Source organism: Tympanuchus pallidicinctus, unplaced genomic scaffold, assembly GCF_026119805.1.
Source record: "Tympanuchus pallidicinctus isolate F22 unplaced genomic scaffold, pur_lepc_1.0 scaffold1, whole genome shotgun sequence".
In the NCBI taxonomy this organism is placed as follows: domain Eukaryota; kingdom Metazoa; phylum Chordata; class Aves; order Galliformes; family Phasianidae; genus Tympanuchus; species Tympanuchus pallidicinctus.
The window spans coordinates 70,136,593-70,154,921 of NW_026294618.1; the positions used below are offsets into that span (position 1 = coordinate 70,136,593).

The window sequence follows — 18,329 nt, forward strand, 5'->3', positions numbered from 1 at the left end:
GAAGCAGAAATAGAGTCCAAAGTGTTTGTGGACTTTAGACATATACAATGTTTTAAAATAGTTTCATTATCAAGTGAAGCTGCTCAGTCTTGTTCTTCTGCAAAAGTGGTCGAAGGGATGTAGAAAGACATTCTGTGCAAATTTTTGGCAGTGTTAAAGGGCTATGTATGTAAACCTTTTCCAAGGATTTAGTAATCAGCTCAGGTTAACAGCATGAAGCATAATAACTCATCTGGTTATTAGTCTGTACAAAACACCCTGAGGCAGTATGTACTGACTTGTTAAAAAGCAGTAGAAATGCAGATTAGAAGGCTGATTTAAAAAGAAAAAAAAAAAAAAAAAAAATCACCCCCTCAGATTAATCAGAGTGTTTTGTTAATTACATGCTATGCAAAAATACCACCTTGTCCTCTTGATATAGGAAAAAAAAAAAGAAAGAAAGAAAAAAAAAAAAAAAAAAAAAGAACTCTACAATGTGTATTTATTCTCAAGAGGAAGCACAAGTATGAAGAAATGTCAACATTGAATCTCAGCCCTACTGTGTACTGCAGTACTGCCAAAGGCAGCAGTCTAATGATCTGCAAGACCCAAATTCATCCCTGGTATTGTTCAGCTCTCACTGGTGGAGAAACAGCATGGACAAGTTTGTCTCATAATGATAAACAGACCAGCACAAAAGGTATCTGCTTGATAAGAGCAGAGCTCAGTGTCCCACTGCTGGCAGAAGAGAGTACATACCACTACCAGTTGTTGGTTTAACTCAAGCTGTGGTGCGTAAGTCACTAATTCTCCTTGTTTACTCCATGCAAAAGTGCTAGGTGTTTCCCACTGCTGGCTGACCCAATCCAGCGACGAGGTGGTTTCACTGGACTCTGGCTCAGTAGATCTTGAGTTCCTTACCATTAACACCAGCTGGGCACAGTTCATCACCTGGAAAACAAGAGTAAGGACTTCAGTGACCAACTACAGGAGCCCAGAGAAGAGTATGAGAACAAGGAAAATATGGTGATACTTCTTAATACACTCTTCCCTCCTTCTAGCTCCTTCGTGGTTCAGTTTCTCCATATAAGAATTGTTTTTTGCCTTGCGTAGTCTTCAGTGAATATTTTTTCCCCTCACAAAGTCCTCTGATATCTACAGGAAAAGCAAATTCTTCTTGAAAGCCCATCACTCCTGGTGTCTTCTTGTGCAGACTGTCACTGCTTCTTCTTGATGGTCCCAGCTTCCTATCAACAGATACAAGATGCCAGTTTTATCCCTTCTTCCGGTCACACAGAGATCTAAGCTCTTGACCTCACACACATACGTGCATTTGATTGCTGGCTCTTTCTTGATCCATCCTAAAAATCCTTGCCTGCTGACTCCAAGAGAATCACCAAGGACAAGGCCTCAGAGCCACACTGAATCAGTACATCTTTGCAGTGTCTCTGTGTTTGGCCAAGTTAACCAGGGAGCTCAATAAGTTTATGCTTTGCAGAGCTATGCTGGCAAACACTTCCAGTCTTGAACCACCCACCCAGATTCCTACAATAGCACAGATAAACTAATCTGTGCATTTCTAATGTACCTGTCATGCAGCATGGAGATACTGTGATATCTGAATCAGTGGAAGCTGTCAAAGCTTTCCAACATGACTTTTCTTGGATTGGGATAAGCTAGCAAACATCAACAAGAGCTAGGGCTGCTGTGGAGCTGTAAGCACACAGCTTGTAGCACGGCATTTTGCAGGGAATCTGTATAGTTAATGCGAGCTGCTGCTGTAGTTGTCCCTGGCAATGAGGCAGAAGAAGCTGGAAGCATTATCTGAAGAACAGCCAGATCTCACACAGCCCAGTAGGCTGATGTTAGTTTTGATGGTCTACTTCAGAGCTTCTCAAAAACACTAAAATACATATGTTGCTGTTTATCTGATGTCTTCTTGTTTGAAGAAAAAAAAAAAAAAATACAGAGAGAGAAAAAAAAAAAAAAAAAAAAAAGGCAGAAGTGTGTGGGAAAGAAAATGGGCCTGATTTCAGACATTTGCTATGAGAGCCAGCTCTCTACTTGACTAATTTCATCTGTGTTCTTCATGGCCTTTGGGTAAAGCATGGATTAAAGTGAATGTTTTCTACATGGAAAAGAAAGAAAGCACAAAAGAAATATAGGTTGCATTTCAGGACATGATATTCAACTGTCATGGAATTTTTCAGACTAAAGAAGTCAAAAAGGACTGAAAGTTCTGGTATTTCCAGCATCTGCATGCTAAGTAAGACAAATTACAAGGGAAAGAGATTTTTCTCTCTATCCCCTTTATGACCATAAACACCCCAGGATCACATCTCAGAGAGCAGCCTAGTCAGCATGCACATGCACTGCAGATGCACGCAGCCACACAGCATAGACAGAGACCGTGGAGAAGGCGGAGGCTGGGCCAGCATTCCAGGAGGGAAATAGATCCATGCTGCTTTGCATCCGGACACAACTTCAGTGCTCAGTGCTGAAAGTGTAAAAGGGATCCAGCCTGAGGAATTCAGGCCTCTGTCATCAAGAGCAGAACACTGCCCAAAGACAGCATCCTTGCTCTCTGTCAGGAAATCGTCTTCTAGGAACAGCATCAGATCTGAAATCAAAGGTGAATCTTAACGCAAAGAGGCAGGTGCCAGGTCTAGATGTCTGTGCCACTCAGGCAATTAGCTGACAAATATAAACCAGATCTCCATGTGTCAAAGCTCATTTGCATTGCTCCTGAGACAGTCTGTGAGGAAAGAATGTAATTAGGTTGAAACTGACAAGATTTATGCACACAGGGGGAAAAAAAGGAAGAAAAAGAGAAAAAATGAAGCCGTGGAACACCCAGGCAAGTGGCAGTTCTGGCACGAGCAACCATCAGAAGACAAACATCACCGGGGCTGTAGCAGCAGTGAGGGAGGCATGAAGGCAACCCCCCCAAATTCAGCAGAGGGGATGCTCACAAGCATCTGAGCATTGCTGGTAGCCTTGTCAGAAGACAGTTTTTGGCAGCTGAGCTGCAATGTCTCCAGCCCAAGCTGCCACCCATCCCCTCAGATGCACGAGCAAGGCTGCGAGGCAGCTAGGCCAGGTCTCTGCCCAGGCAGAACTGGGCCCCAGCTCTTCATGGATGCTGTGCGAGAGTCTGCAAGCCATAGCTCTCTGTTCATTAGACACTTTCCTTCTTTAAACAGGAGGGCTGTCATCCCAGTATCACATGCAAGCTCAGCAGTCACCACAGTGAACAGACCCACTGGCGCTGGGACGTCTCTCTCACTTGCTTAACTAGGTTACACGGCAAGGTGCCAAAACCTGTACAGCTGCCTTTCCTCACCAGCAAGAAAATTCCATTAAATTCACTCCTGGGGTTGGCATACCTGCTATTTAGGCATAAATTCACTGAGTAAAATCACCTGTTTAGCTCTGAACACTTAAGAAGGAGCTATTTTCCATTTGTAAAACTCAGAACTGTGACTAGAAAATACAGCTCTGCCATGCAAAGCATTGTTAATTCTGCTCTGTGGTGAAAGACTTCAGTAATTAAGTGATTAAAGCGTTTTAATAGTTGTTGAAGATAGTTCAATTGGCGTGGAAAAATGCATTCCTTCCTTCCACTTTTCCTCTTTCGGCATCACTGTGACAGGAACAAATGGGGTCTGAGCAGCTGACTTGTGAGTCTGGTCCTTTAGTCGCCGCTGGGCAGTGATTTTCAGCAGGCTGCTCCCACAAAGCACCGCCCTTCCCACCCCGCAGGAAGGATGGAGCTGGCGAGGAGGGCCCCAGCAGCCCTGCTAGGCTGCTGCCCACGCCGCAGGCAAGCCCAGGGCAGCCCCTGCAGCTGCATTTTAACCCAGATGGGTTAAACGTGACAGAGTTCCCCCGTACAACTGACAGCTAATATATTTGCATGTGAATCAGCAGTAACAAAGAGACGCGGTCAGCTGTGTTGCCTTTGTCTCACTGGCTCCACTCCACTGTGGTGCATGACCCCAGGACTTGCAGCATGAGCTGTTGATTCCCAGCCATCTTTCCCAGGATGCTCACAACATTTGGACTCTTTTGTATCCTCTTACAGTCCTTTTAGGAAGCTGTCCTTTACATTCAGTTGTTCTTATTATTGTTCTTGTACTCAGAGCTACACAGGTATCCCTGTCCTGGCAGCAGCATTAGCTGTCCTCTTTCATCCTCACTCTATTTCCTGATAATTTCCAATATTTAATTGGTTTTTGACTGCTGCTGAGAACAGACCTAGTGTTTTCATGAGTTTATCTGCTCAGAGTCCATCCCATACACACAAAATGGGCGTTCTCCCGTCACATGCACCACTTAACACTATGATGTAAACCTTTTGCTTCACAGTCTAGATCATTTATCTACAATAATTTGATTTGATTTTTTATTACAAGCCTTTCTCATCAGGTCCCCTTGCAATCCCTATAATTGTTCATTTCAATACGTTGGATGACTTCAACATATTACTAGAACAGGTGAACTCATGACTCCTTTCCCTTTTTATCTCACTGAAGAATACGTTAAACAACGCATTCTTGACACAGATGATTAGCACAGACAAGGGACCTGCACAATACCTTTGGTGACTTCCCTCCACTGAGGAAAATTACTCCTTACTTCCACCCATACTTTTCTATTATTTAGGCAATTACTTGCATGGGTTAGGAGCTTACTTCTTGACACTTTATCACTTAGTTTCCATGAATACTTTCATGAGAAGAGGCTGCGTCCTCTTCTCATAAAAACTGAGGAGGCTGCGTCCTAGCATCACACATCAGCTGGCCTCACCAAAGTGCCCCTTGAGATTTGTTAGGCAGAAGTCCCCTCACAGAACCCAGGGTGACTCTTCACTGCTTGCCTGTTTTCACCCAGGTGCCCAGTAACACTATCCCATCTTGTAGCCTGATCTAATTTGCCTGGCACAAATGTCAGTTCCTAGATTTCACTCGCTTCCCAATCCCCATCCTTTTAACATGTGATTACGATCACATTTACCTCCCTCCAGTTTTCAGATGCCAGTCAGTGAGTGTCAATTACTACCTAATTTCTTGACTACAACTTGTACATTGAATTTCATTAGATATTAATTACATTTAGAAATTACAATGCCTGAATTATTCCACTGTCAATATTTTTCAGGACAGAGACAGGTGCTTAATTTTGTAAAGGACTCAGTTTTACCCAGGAGCATGAATTAATTACAGATTCACAAGGTAAGCACTCGTTTGGTTTGTTTGCCTAGCCACACAAGTTCTTAGGCTTTCAATTTACATACAGCAGGACTTCGCTTGCACAGATCCTGCAGAGCGTGAACTAATGCATTCATTTACTGAAAGTCATTCTGCTACACTTCTGTGTAAAGAAGTGGTTTGTGCATAGCTTATTTTGTATTTTCTTTCTATTTATATCTCTCAACTCAATTATTCTTCTCTTAAAAACTCTAGCTTTGGAACTGCTACACTGATGATATGTTGACTTCTTGAAAGCAAAATCCACTGGCCCTCACTGTGTTCAGTGGGATATTTGCTACTGTTTTCAACATAATGCCAGCAGTTCATTCTGACCTGTTCTTAGTCCTTGCAAGCTGTAGGAGTTTGAGCAACAACTGCACTTCTAATCATGCTCCATGCATGAGCACTGCCAGGACCAAAGAGCTTGCTGGGGATCAGTGAGGGATAAGTGAAACCAGAGGCACTTACATATCTTTGGCAAAAGAAACCAACACCAACGGAGCATATTTCAGAATTGAGCTTCCAATATGAGAAAAGGCCATGCAGCCTCTTTCACAAAGATTACCTTAGAAGATACTAGTGGTGCATTTAGGAGTGCAGCCATTTAAAACAAAAACAAACAAACAAACAAAAACACAAAAAAAACTGGACAATAAAAAATCCACAACTGATGTCTGAAATCCAGAGACAAAAGAATCTCTAAATAGCATAAGGTCTTGGGACAAAACTCTATCAAAACATGTGATGGTGAACTGAATATGTTGACTAGCAAGCCTAAATCAATCCTACTGAGATATTAGTACTTACGGATAAGGTCCTGACATATTTTAAGGGGATCTGTGTCTTCTGTCCTCATATTATCTTTATGAAGACATCCTCCAGACATAAGACCCCAAGAAGTACTATGAAATATCTGAGCAGCCTGTAAAACACTGTGTGCAGTACTGCAGATTGAACAATTGTTTTCACCCTCTGCTTTGTGCATCTTTCTTGCACTATTTCTGCCTGTAATTACATTTTTCATGCATCACCAGTGCAGCAAGCTTTTGCTAGATATTTCACCAGCTAACTGCAAATTAGCCAGGTTGTGCTCTTGATTCTGAGATTTCTGACAACCCAGCCCACCCACTCAAACATATTCAACAGGGAAATAAACTCTTTTCAGTGTTGAAGAAATCCAGCTCTTCATTAGTTAATGATTTTATTTTCCCTCTCTTTAAGAGGAATAATCTTTTTAAGAGAAGAATCGTTTTACAAAGCTTGAGAAATGCACTATTTCCACTTCAGTTTAGATTCTTAGCCAGTTAAGATTAGCTTTAGATGGAACTGACTTTTCATGCTAGACTTGACTAGGAAAGTTAAGTGTTTGTGAGCAGGAGGAACAAAAAAAAAAGAAAAAAGAAAAAGTCTCAGAATTATGTCCTTTCTGAAACCTGAGGTATAGATTAGTTACCAAAAAGGAATATAAAGGAATCAGATCTAAATGCCAGTTACCAGAGACTTCTAGGAGGAATCAGGTGTCTACTTAAGTTCCCCCATTAAAGTCGATAATTAAAAACAAAGTCCCAAGCTTCCTGAAACAGAAGATTTCCATGTCTGCTTTATACGAGTCCCAGATGAGAAAATGAAGGGGATATACGGAATATTGTGAAATAACTTTGGAATTCCGAATGCAAGAAAGTTTGTTTTTGTTAGCTGTGCTTCTTTACGTAGACTGTGTGCCTCTCAGAGCCCTCACCTCAGATGTTCCTGGCATGCATGGCTCACAGTGCTTGCCTTAGTTTTATTCATTAAATTCATTTCATAATAGCAGGAGCACATTCCCTGGAGGATTATTACACTTCTGTAGGCTTGGATATAGAGCTCCAAAATGTCATTTGGGGCATCCCATGTCACCTAGTACAAGGAGGAACTGCAGGCACATTATAACACTCACAGCAGTTTTAGTGTGGCTATAGCTCCATATTTACCAACCAAGTTACTACAAGTCAAAATCTAGCACTGTGTTTCCATGAACACATCCAGTTAAAGTTCATTTCCCAAAGTTCTGCTAATTCTAAACTTTCTTTCCACATGAGTTCACAGTTAATTAAGCAGGGTTGGGTTCTGCTGTGGCCTCACTTGGGAAGAGCTCATTCTCTGCACTGCTGGAGAAGAGGCAGCTGTGACATCAACAACCTACCTCAAACCTAGTCAGTGTGAAAGGTCATCCAGAACACTTAGCATCCCAAAAAATTTGACCAGATCCAATCAGGGGAAATGGGGATATTTCTGTGATATGCATACACTCATTTGGGCCTGCTTTACCTACATGGGCCGCTGTAGGAAGGACATACTTGCTGATGGTATCTTGTGCAAAGGTCTCTCTGTCTCCCTGAAGAGCCCATTTAGCTGCTAAGCTTTTCTAATCAAATGCTCTCAGGCATAGAAACTTAATTAGTTTAATTGCAGAAAGATTTTGGAGTTTCAGAAGGTTCAGAGTTCATTTACTTTTGTCCTTATGTTTTACTTGCACACGTTCATCTTCCAGAGCTCCAGCCAGGGTTACAATCAGAAAGCCAGAACTGCCTGTGCATGCACACACAGAAGAGATCACACTCAGAAACTTTTGATTAGCTAGACAGTGATTTCATTTACAGACAGCAGTTGAGCATCATCCTGGAAAATGAGTTAACTGAAACATAATTAAGTACATGTCAGCAGAGCAAGTTGAATTAGTCTGCTGAGGAAATTAACAAGCTCTCAAGTACAATAGGGGTTCAAAAGAGCCTATAGAAATAGAATGAAGGGACACAACTACCAACTCACGTTTCTAATTAGAGAAGTAAGTATGAATGAAACACAAGTTTCCCCCACATCTCGCTCACCTTTCACATGCCCTTTCACAGAGGGATTTCTACATGCGGGAACATTTCAGGCACATCTCAAACTTGTTTAATCCAAAAGTTAAACTGTGTTGGCAAGTTAGCTCAAGTCGCTCTGGGCAGAGGGAGGCCGCTTTCTGAGGCCGTCAGTCATGCACTGAAGTGGGGCCGTGTGAGCCAGGAGCTCAGCCATGCAGAAAAGCCAGCCTGCTCTGCCCAGCAGCTCATCAAAGGCTGTTCAACGGGAACGCTCGGCAGTCAATTCCGATGCTGAAATCCAGGCTCAAGTTTCAGTTTCAAGTGAATTCAAAGTTCACAAGTGAGGATATTTTCTCACAGGTAGCGGTAAGCCTCTTTATTCTGCTTTCATGCTCCCAGGTCAATTCTTCGCCTCGGATAATTAAATCCTCTGTGGGGCTGAGGGTCTGTAGGACAAAAGGACATGCTCTGGAAAAGACCCCAGAACCTCACCATGGCTGCAGGAGCCCCTGTTTCCCTTCAGTCTCACACCCGTGTACAATTCAAGGCCCTAAATCTGCAGCCCTACCGCAGGCATGGGCTCTACCAGCCCAGAACTCTTGTGCTCCAGCACTGCCAGCCCTGCTTTGGCAAGGAGGGAATGCGTGGGAAGCCTCACTCCATGTCTCCGTACCCATAGTGACCCAAAACCTATAATCTGTTCTCCCACAGCCTTTCCTGGCTGCTAAACTCTGATTTCCCAGCAGTGTACGAATGGTTGAGTTTAAGATCTCCTCCTCACTTTGACTCATGTTTGCTGCTACTCCAGATAAGAAAAAAAATAACACCTTTCCAAACACGAATAGAAAACAGCCCTCAGTTTTTCTGACACATATTGCCACAGTCTCAGGTTTAAACCAGACCCAAATGGTCACGCTTATTATTCTCCTGTGGGCAATGAGGAAGCAGTTTCTCAAAGTAGAGATGTAAACTAGAGTGATTCATTGTGCTTTACTTGCCTCATGTGCTTTTTCTAGCCAATTTGGGTAAATACAATATCGGAAATCATGTCCTGTATGAACAATTGCTAACAGCTGCTAAGAGCCCCATCACTTTTTGCCTCATTTAATATTCTCTGTAATTATGCTAGTCATAAAGTTGTTCAGTATTTCTGTGGATGTCACATTCCACAGAAACCTCAGCAATAATTAATGCTCCATTAACACTTTAAGTGTCTCATTATTATTTATTCATTTAGCATAAAAAATTGATGAAGCTATTTTAGGGAGGAAAATGTTGAGATGGATTATACAAAATTTATTTTTTTTGCATATACTCACTACATCCATACAAAATCTGCAGGACATTTGTTTAGTGATGACTGTCAGTGATTCTGTAGCCTTAGCTATATTCTCCTCCCTGTCTGCTGCCATGCCATAATCTCTTGCTCACAGGAGGAGATGCTTAAGACTCCAAGAGAAGACCATTGGAAAATGAAGAAATGCTTTCAGGCAAGTCTTTCTGCAGAGAGACCTCATATCTAGGAAGTTTTCACTATATCCCCATCTCTATCATACTTTCAGATGTCCATGAACAAGCTGCACTGATAAGTCCTCACCCTGTCCATAGGTCAGGCTCTAGATTCAAGAGGGCCTTTTGTTTTCTTGATCATTTAAGGACTGAGCCCTAAAAATAAATATTTTATTCCAGCAAAAAAACCAAACCAAACCAAAACAAAACAAATATGTATATATATTTGATCCGTCAAAGAAAAATAATTTATCTGGGAAATTTTGTTATGATTTTCACTTTGGCTGAGAAAAGTCAGCAAATATCTGGGCCTGAATGACAATGTTTGTCTAACTAAGAATCTGTGGGTATCTAGCAGCCCCAGTGAAGGAGCCCTGCCAGGGAGGCAGGTGTGATCTGCCTGGGGTCACATAGAAGGAAACCTGTGCCTGCTGGCAGACAAGCTCCCACTGGGAACTTGTGGTGCAGCTGGGAGGAGGACTCAGGTCTCCCACCCCCATGTCTCACCGGTGGGCTCATCCTTCCTGCCCTGTGGCTATGAAAGGCACTTTGAACCCAAGGACTGCTTTTGCAACCCCATTCAAAGCTGTTCCTCCGTGTTTCCTGATGCTATATTGGCTGTAATTGATTTTCCAGCTATTACCATCATCAACAACCCTACGAACAAGAGGTATAAGGCAAATTGTGAGCCCCCCATGGCTGACTTTATTAAGGGATGGAATCCCCCACTCAGCTCTAGACTGCCACAACTTGGAAGAGATTTTCCTTTCTTACAAAAACAACAGGGAGCTCTTCTCATTGCACGACCCCCCAGTCCTCAGTTAAGCTATCCTACAGCTGTTGCTGACTTCTAAAACTGGATCACTCAGAAGTGTGGCCTTTGTGTTGAGATTTACTGCTAGCAAAAAGAAAAGAAAACCTGCTAGTGCCTAAAGAGACAGTCACACTTTCATTCCCCCCTCTCTCCCATCCCACACACACACATATATATATATATACATGGGTACCTTAACAATAACATCTTGTCATTCATTACAAAGCCTTTGTTATATAAACCAAAACCATGTATTTTTTGGACACACAGAAACCCAATATATATTTTTTCTGCTTTTATGGTTTTCCTTCCTTGGAGGAAGGCCTTATGAGCAACAGAGTGTGCTGTCTCCTTCTCTCCTAAACCTTGTTTTTCTTCCTTTACATGCCATCTGCTACAGCTTCTCTAAAAGAAACACTATCACTGAGGAAAACTGCCCAATCTGGGGCTGCAGGGGCATTTCTAGAAGGGACTGACTGTTCACCTCTCACACTAAAAGCTGCCACTGCTAGCACTCAACCTGTGCTGAGCTACCTACCATGGCACACAACCTCTTCAGCTTGTCAGGGGATGGCTTGGCAGAAAGGCCAGACAATTCATCACTGCTCACCATGGGGACTATCTCTCTGTGTGCTGCTTTCTCTCCCATCCTAGATATTGCAATATATTGATAGCATAAAAACAGCAAGTGCAGCAAGGTGCATACAAATTGCAAATAATAAGTTAATAGCCATCCTTCAGTACCCCATGGAGAGAAAAGGGCCATTAGCTTCACTAAAGCAAGAAAAAGCATTCTGTTGTGTTCCCATTTTCCTCTTTACTGAAACGTGTAAAATGCACATATCAGTGCCTCAGAAACCTTGCTTTGAATTATAGCTTCTCATTACAGGGAAGAGGCTTTAGAATCAGTTTCATCTTTCCTAGAGAACTTTTTGCTGCCTTTCTTTCACAATAGCTGTTCTGCAAATTCACTGAGTACACACATGCAACCCAAAGTGACAGTTTAAGGAAACTGGGTCCAAACTCTCACCTCTAGATCTAATGCCCAGGTTGACTCCCCAGGTTTATGTAAAGACCTCTATACTTAAATTTTAGCCAGTAACTTTCTCCCCTCCACTTCTATTCTGCTACACCAACCTACAGAACGGTAAAACAACTTTTTTTTTGCTTCTCTATCTTTCATTATTTTCTATGGAGGTGAGTACTTTCATTTTGTGCTTTCTTCTTTCCTCAAAGGCCTCAATCCCATCTTTACCAGAGTAATGAGATGAGGACGTAGCCCAGACACAGTCAGCTTAACAAGAAGGACAACACTTTCTCCAATATCGCTTAACTCCTTGAAAATAGTGGACAACATTGTCTCATCACTCATTTACTTGTAGGAAAATCAAAGATTTTTCTCTAAATAATGCGGACCTGGTTTTCACTGAGTTCATGGACTTGTTCCAATTTATGCCAGTGTAACAGAGATTAAAAGCAGATCTGGATGGCCAGTGATTGTTGTCACTACCGCTCTGCAATGGGTCGTGGCAGGGTCAGGACTATCATCATCTTTCTGCTTTGATGTCAAGCACTGATGATGTACACAGGCTATCCAAATTTGGGTCTCGATTTAGATCTGAATCTGAATTTTCTACCAAAAAGTCAGGATGCAGACCCAGGTGAAGTTCTACTATGGCAGAGCAGTTACAAGGAGAAAATTAGGAAATGTGGACGCAAATCGGTTATGAAAAGTACAGAAAGCATTTAACTGAAGCAATTCTACATTAAAACACATGGGCCTCGTGATGATATGAAACTGCTGAAATGCTAGAGGGCATTTCATCGACTAAAGACTCACAATTGTTTCCTTCCTACCAAATTCGTCTCAGATTTACAAAGAAGCAGCAAGCACAGGTACTTGAGTAGTCTGTTCTCTTTGCATACAAGCCTCATACAGGGTTTTGAAAACTGTCTGCAAAAATCTCAAGCACATCCTGGATTGAATTTTTTAAAGCAGAATCCAGCACTGCTCACACCTCAACCACCACCACCAACAACTAAAAAGGAGAGAGAGATATTTCAAGAGATACGCAACTTATTTCAACCTATTTGCCAGCCAGGAATAAATATAACCTTGACAGGGAGTTAATTTCGCTCAACTTTGTCCTGAGGAATCTGTCCATCCACAAAAGTCAGTGGATAATGGCAATGCATTTCTCAACAAAGCTTCCTACCTGGGAAATACAGCTGCCAACAGAGAATGAGTTTGACTGTGAGGAGTCCAGCAAACAGATGCTTTGAATAAGGAGCCATTGCATGCAAATTGAAAGGATCACTGCTGAAGGCATATGTTACTGATCTCAAAAGGAGGAAGAAGGATGCATTCCTGAACCATTTACACAGGAGCTCGTGAGCTCAGTATACTGTGCTCATGGGGACTTTAATTGCCTTGACATCTGCTGGTTGTGATGTTCCTAAAACCTAAGATAAACCACTATAAAGATCACATTATGACGTGGAAAGGATAGATAATAAATCAGAAAAACGGGAGCTATTTTGGATCAAAAGAACTAAGAGTGTGAGGACAACAGGGGAGTTTGTAGTACTGACTACAGCGTTTTTGAATCTGGCCTATCCAAACTACCCGAGACCACCTGCTAAAAGTTTTGACTGCCTAAACCAAACTGTTACTCAAAAATAAATCACTGAAATAAACTGCTACTAAAAGCAATGCCACTGGATACATAGCCCAAATAGTGTATTTCTTAATCTAGTAAGTGTTTTGTGGTATTTGTTGTTGTCGTTTTGAAAATACCCTCTAAGAGTTGCTTGAAATACACTCTTTAGCTGTTTATTTTTGCTGCCATTAATTAGATTATTTTTCAGAATATTTACACAGAACCCTAAATGAGCTCTAAACTTGGATCTACTTGTAAGTATAGGCTTAGTCTCAGTGCCACATGAGAGAGAGTTATGAGCTCTGTCTGGTACTCAGAGTATTTCCAGGGAATTGCCAAGCATGCTGTTGTGTGTGTCAACACAATAACTAGGCAAGCTTGCTTAAACGCTCACTCAGCTCAGTTGATGATTATAGTACAAAGTGAAGTAGCCAAACCAGAGGATGGGCGAGTTCCTCCCTGTGGACTTTAGGCAGGAAAGGCTAAGTACTCTACTTGGTGAAAAGAGAGAAGGAAAGTCAACTTTGAGGTCAAACAGAGCAGAAGTTCAAATTAAGCTAAAAGTACTAGCATCAAACTAGGGTCTAATAGTAAAGGAACTGTGTGCTGAAATTGCTCAGTGGAGCAACTGAAGCTATCAGGCACTCTGCAAACAAAAAGCCAGAGACAGGTAGAACAAAAAGACATTACAAAGAGTTACTAAAAATAAGACCAGGCTTCACAGGTACAGTGGAAACCAAATGATTAGAAGAAGCAGATGAAGGAGACAGTTCTACAAGAACTGAAATATTGAAACAAAGAACTTCTTCTTGAAAGATCTGGAAATGCAGCTACAAAGACTGTGAAACCTGTCTGACAGGGTCCCTCTTAGAGAAGTTGAATCCTTCTCTTCTGAATGTCCCATAAAATCTGCATTTTATTTCTATTTCTGATCCGTTAGACTCCTGCCAGAGAGACTTCACTCTATAGAGGACAGGGCTAATAGTTAACCTTACTGAGTCAAGCAGAGCCAAGCAAGTAATTGAAGAGAATTAGGCATGTAACAACATTTAACTTTGCTACAAAGACTATGGCTCTATTATTTCTGTTAATTGGATCCCCTCTGCATGCATAACAAATCCTCATTTGTGTGGAATGGTGCTGAAGGCCATGAGCTGGCAGATGCAGTCAGGTGACCATGGCTGGTTAGCCACCTTGAAAGGCTTGTAGAAAATCCATGGTGGAAGTGGTACTTGACTTGCATAGAAATGAAAGGCACAAACATGCTGCTGAGTGTTAGTCTTCATGTGTATCTCAAGTACAGCCTCAGAGGACTGTACAAGGGACTGTTAGAAGTCCTGTGTTAGTGCCTTTGGGCATATCTGGTATAAACTCCTCAGAGAAGGATGCTGCAATGGGTGGTCTCAGGCATAGCTTTTCCTGTGCCTGATTCGCACAGAGCTTTTGTATTTATTTGTAAGGTTCTTTAGGTATTTATTCAAAAGTCTAATGACATTTAAATGAAAAATCTCATGCTGATTAAAAGCAGGTAGGGGAATAACTAGGAAAATGAAATGCACCATACTTAATCAGATCCAGATGACATGCAGCCCAGAGTTTTGAGGGAACTAAACTAATGAATATAGTGAGTCTCTGGTAATTAGATTTGAACAGCCATGGCAAAGGGGGGATGTAAGGGAAGGAGGGGGAGTGAAAACATTGCATAGATCTTAAAAGGAAGAATAAACAAGAGGAGAAAAAGAGCTATCCTAGCAGAGGCTTATAAAAACCCACATCACAGACTGTAACCCTCAGAGGGAACAACCGCAGAGCATTTCTCCAGCTTTCCCTTTCAAATGCATCCAGTCCTCTTTTCACTCACCATTTCCATGGTCATGCACTATTTGCTTCCTCTCCTCCCTCTACTCTGCATCCCCCTCCTCTGTGTTTGCACATCTCCTTCATTTTACTCCTCCAGGTTGAAGAGCCCTTCCCAGACTGTTCCTATTTCTCTTTCCAAAGTTCACCATTAAAATTTTGCCTGTGCAGTTAGAAAAACATGAGAGCTCCTCATTGCCCCTTACCTTTCCTTTGGTTCAAGGCCAGATCCTTAATTCTGACTAGCCCTGCATTTCTTCATCATATGAGCACAGATACTCAGATTGGTGGAAGAGCTGGAGCATTAAAAAACACAGCTTTATGTGCTTTCCCAGCAGAGGATCTTGCTCACCTTTTCATCCCCAAAATACTCAGAATGGCAGGCCCCAGCTGCTCCACCCAGGCTCATCTCCTCTTCTGCACACACTCAGGCTCCTATTAGAGGATCCCAGCAGACATCCACAGGGACCTTCCTCCTCCTCACCCGACACCAGGCCTTGGCAGCACAAGCCAACCCAGGAACAGTAGGCTGAGATCACCTGCCACTCTAGGGCCTGTCTCCATCCAGAGCCACCCATGTGAGGGGCTTTTTGTACCCTAACCCTAACCTGCACTGACAAAGGTCCCCTTCAAGAGACCATGTACTCAGAGTGGGGAGTTGCCATGGCATGGCGCTACCCCCCCAAGGGAGCCCCACACAGCTATGGCCCTGTGACTGCCCTGGGAACAAATGAGCCACAGTTTGAAGAGAAATTCAGTGGGTCCAGGGGGTTGATACTTGGCATTGAGCCTCCATGGGTCCTGCTGAGAGGGTGTTGGGACAAATTCCTTGCATTGCATTGAACTTAGAGCAGAAGCCCACTAGACACAGTCCTAGCGAACCCGGGTGAGACCCAAGATATTGCAGAACCCTGTGGAACCACAGAACTACACTGCTTCTTTTTTTTTTTTTCTTTTTAATTCTTGTGGATAAAAGAATTAAATTAAACTAGGAATAGTTGTTGCTATTTGAGTTGTACACTTTTTTGCTGAGTACAATCTTATATGTCCTTCCAAAAGAGTGTTATCTAGAGTGTCAACAGAGCTGTCTGTTAGGCAGCAGTTCCATTCGAGAAGCAGAAACTATGTCCAGATGGAGATAAAAATACAGAGTTTTTTTTTTTCTCTCTTGGTATCTTTGCTAAAAAGTGGAAGTTTCTTCTGGGATCTATTATTTGGGTTATAATCTCTACTACTTTCTGTCAGAATACTGACTCACTGCAGCAGAGTGATGAGGCAAAAAGCAAATTCTCTTTGGGAGATGTAACACAACCCCTTTTTCTCCCCTAAGCCAGAAATAGCTTTAAAATCATTTTTAGTAATACTATCAACCTAAAGCACAGAAAAAGACTAAAATAGTTCACTTGCACAGATTTAGAATAAAAGAGAAACATCTCCTTGCAGAGTGGTGCATGACTGATGGATCAAAATGATTTGCTGGATCAGAAGCACTTCCCTCCCCAGGAGATGTTGATTGCAGCAGTAACTTCTCATTTGCATATTGCAGAGCACATCTCAGTGAGTTGGTTTTGAGGCAATCACATGTTAAAAAGCAATTTGGAGAAAATTACATGCAGCTTCAGATGTCATTCACAAAGGATGGGGTAGCAGCATCTGTTTCTCATAACCTTTGAAACATTACACATGTTTCAGAATGGTGCTGTTTCTTTAGAAGTAAACCATATAATCTCTGGATTTTTAAAATTAAACACGGTACATTTAATTTAGGCTATTGTTATTATAAAAAAGACAATGCCAACCTTTTATGACCTTCTCTGTGGTGAAAGTTGTTGTTGGCAAAGTCACTTTTTGTCTCTTTGTCTGATCCAGGAGCATATTTCATGAATCGCCTTATAATCTTAAGTGGTGACTAGACCTCTGTGTTTTAGATAAGGTCACAAAAACAATTTATCCAAGGCATTTGACAAAGAAAGGAAAAATTGCCCACTTCTCCCATCAAACATAATTACCATTCACCACATCTAAATGAAGCGCTTGTTGCATCCTTACTGGAGAACCAAAAGCCGTTATGAATCAGTTTATTTGTCCATTAGCACAAATCTGGTGCAGTGAAAACAGAGGAAATGGGCTTTATAATTAACCCTCTTAGCGCTCTGATGGAAAATTGATAGATCTGAAATGTATGCCGCAGCAGGCTTCTTTTTTTCCCCTTTATGAATGACTGAAAACCATAAGGAAAGCCTCCTTGTTCTCCTGCCGAAACACACAAGATCTGGAAGAGGGATGGAAAGAAGGCACGAGGGCAGAGAAGCAGGCAAGCATACAAACTAGTTCCACAAGTTTATTCAATTAAGAATTAAATGTTTGGAACACAGTTTCATTTGCCAACAGCTGTATACAATCATTTGTGGTTTTGAGGCCAGGGTAATTGGCATGTTATGAGCTTTTGCCTCAGCTTTTGGCATCTGCTTGAAAACCACAGGGGAATAGGGACAGCTCAGAGCAGGGCTCAGCTGGGAGCCACCCCAGGGAAGAGGGAACCAGCAGCCCACAGAATACCATGCTGGAGTCTTCCTGGGAGTCTCTCACCCTCTGCGGCATCTTGTCCATATTCATTTTTTGTGACCACAGTGCTTTAGTAGGGGGTGATGAGCCTCTGAGAAGGAAATCAGTCTGCTTGTAGCTGCCCTCCCTTTGCAGCAAGTCTGTGGGCTACTGGGACCCTGTGGGGCTGCCTTCAAAGTCCTGCAAGGTTTCTAGGATCCAGAAAGTGTGAAAACAGGTGAGCCGTGGGTATTTTCTGGGAGGCAGAGAGCCACGACTAGAAAAACTGCAGAAAGGTCTGATGGGTGGGTGGGTATTGGGCAGCTGGAGCCCACAAACACCTCAGGGAGCTGTAGAGGCAGTCCTTGTTAGATGGCATCCTGCCAGAGGCAAGATTGCTTCATGTGCAAGGATTTATGCTTTTAACTAAATACAGCTGTTTTCGGGAAATCAGCTGAAGCTCCTTGCTAATTGTAAGCAGTGAGGGAATTCTATTTTCCATTTTGTGCTTTGGTTCTCAGGAATCCAGCATCCTGAGTCTAAGTCCTTGCATCTCTGAAGCTGCAATCAGCTCATCTGGCAGTGACATAGTCTCCCTGGCCTCTCCTTAGGCCCTGTCTCCTTTTGGGCATGCAGGAACTGTGCACACTCTATACACACTGCATTCTCTCCTCCCATTCTGCACATTTGTTTCCTCCACCAATTGCACTGGGATGCTATTTTGGGAAATGGGATGGCCATTTGCTGCATGCTGGTGCACAGCCCAGCACAACAAGCCCTAGCTAGGTTGAGACTCTTTGGCATCATTGCAACATAAATATTACATGATAATAACACAGTCAGAGCCATGTTCTTTGCACTGTGAGCATCA

General features: G+C 42.4%; 1 long non-coding RNA gene across 1 annotated transcript; it reads right to left on the bottom strand.

Annotated features, from left to right (window-relative positions):
* Nucleotides 1–325: 325 nt before the first annotated feature.
* Nucleotides 326–15,285, bottom strand: LOC128081445 (uncharacterized). Its single transcript, XR_008207190.1, has 3 exons — nt 15,121–15,285; nt 1,013–1,226; nt 326–930 (listed from the first exon to the last, which is right to left on the bottom strand). It is a non-coding gene; the product is annotated as an uncharacterized LOC128081445 (long non-coding RNA).
* Between the last annotated feature and the right edge of the window lie 3,044 nt (nt 15,286–18,329).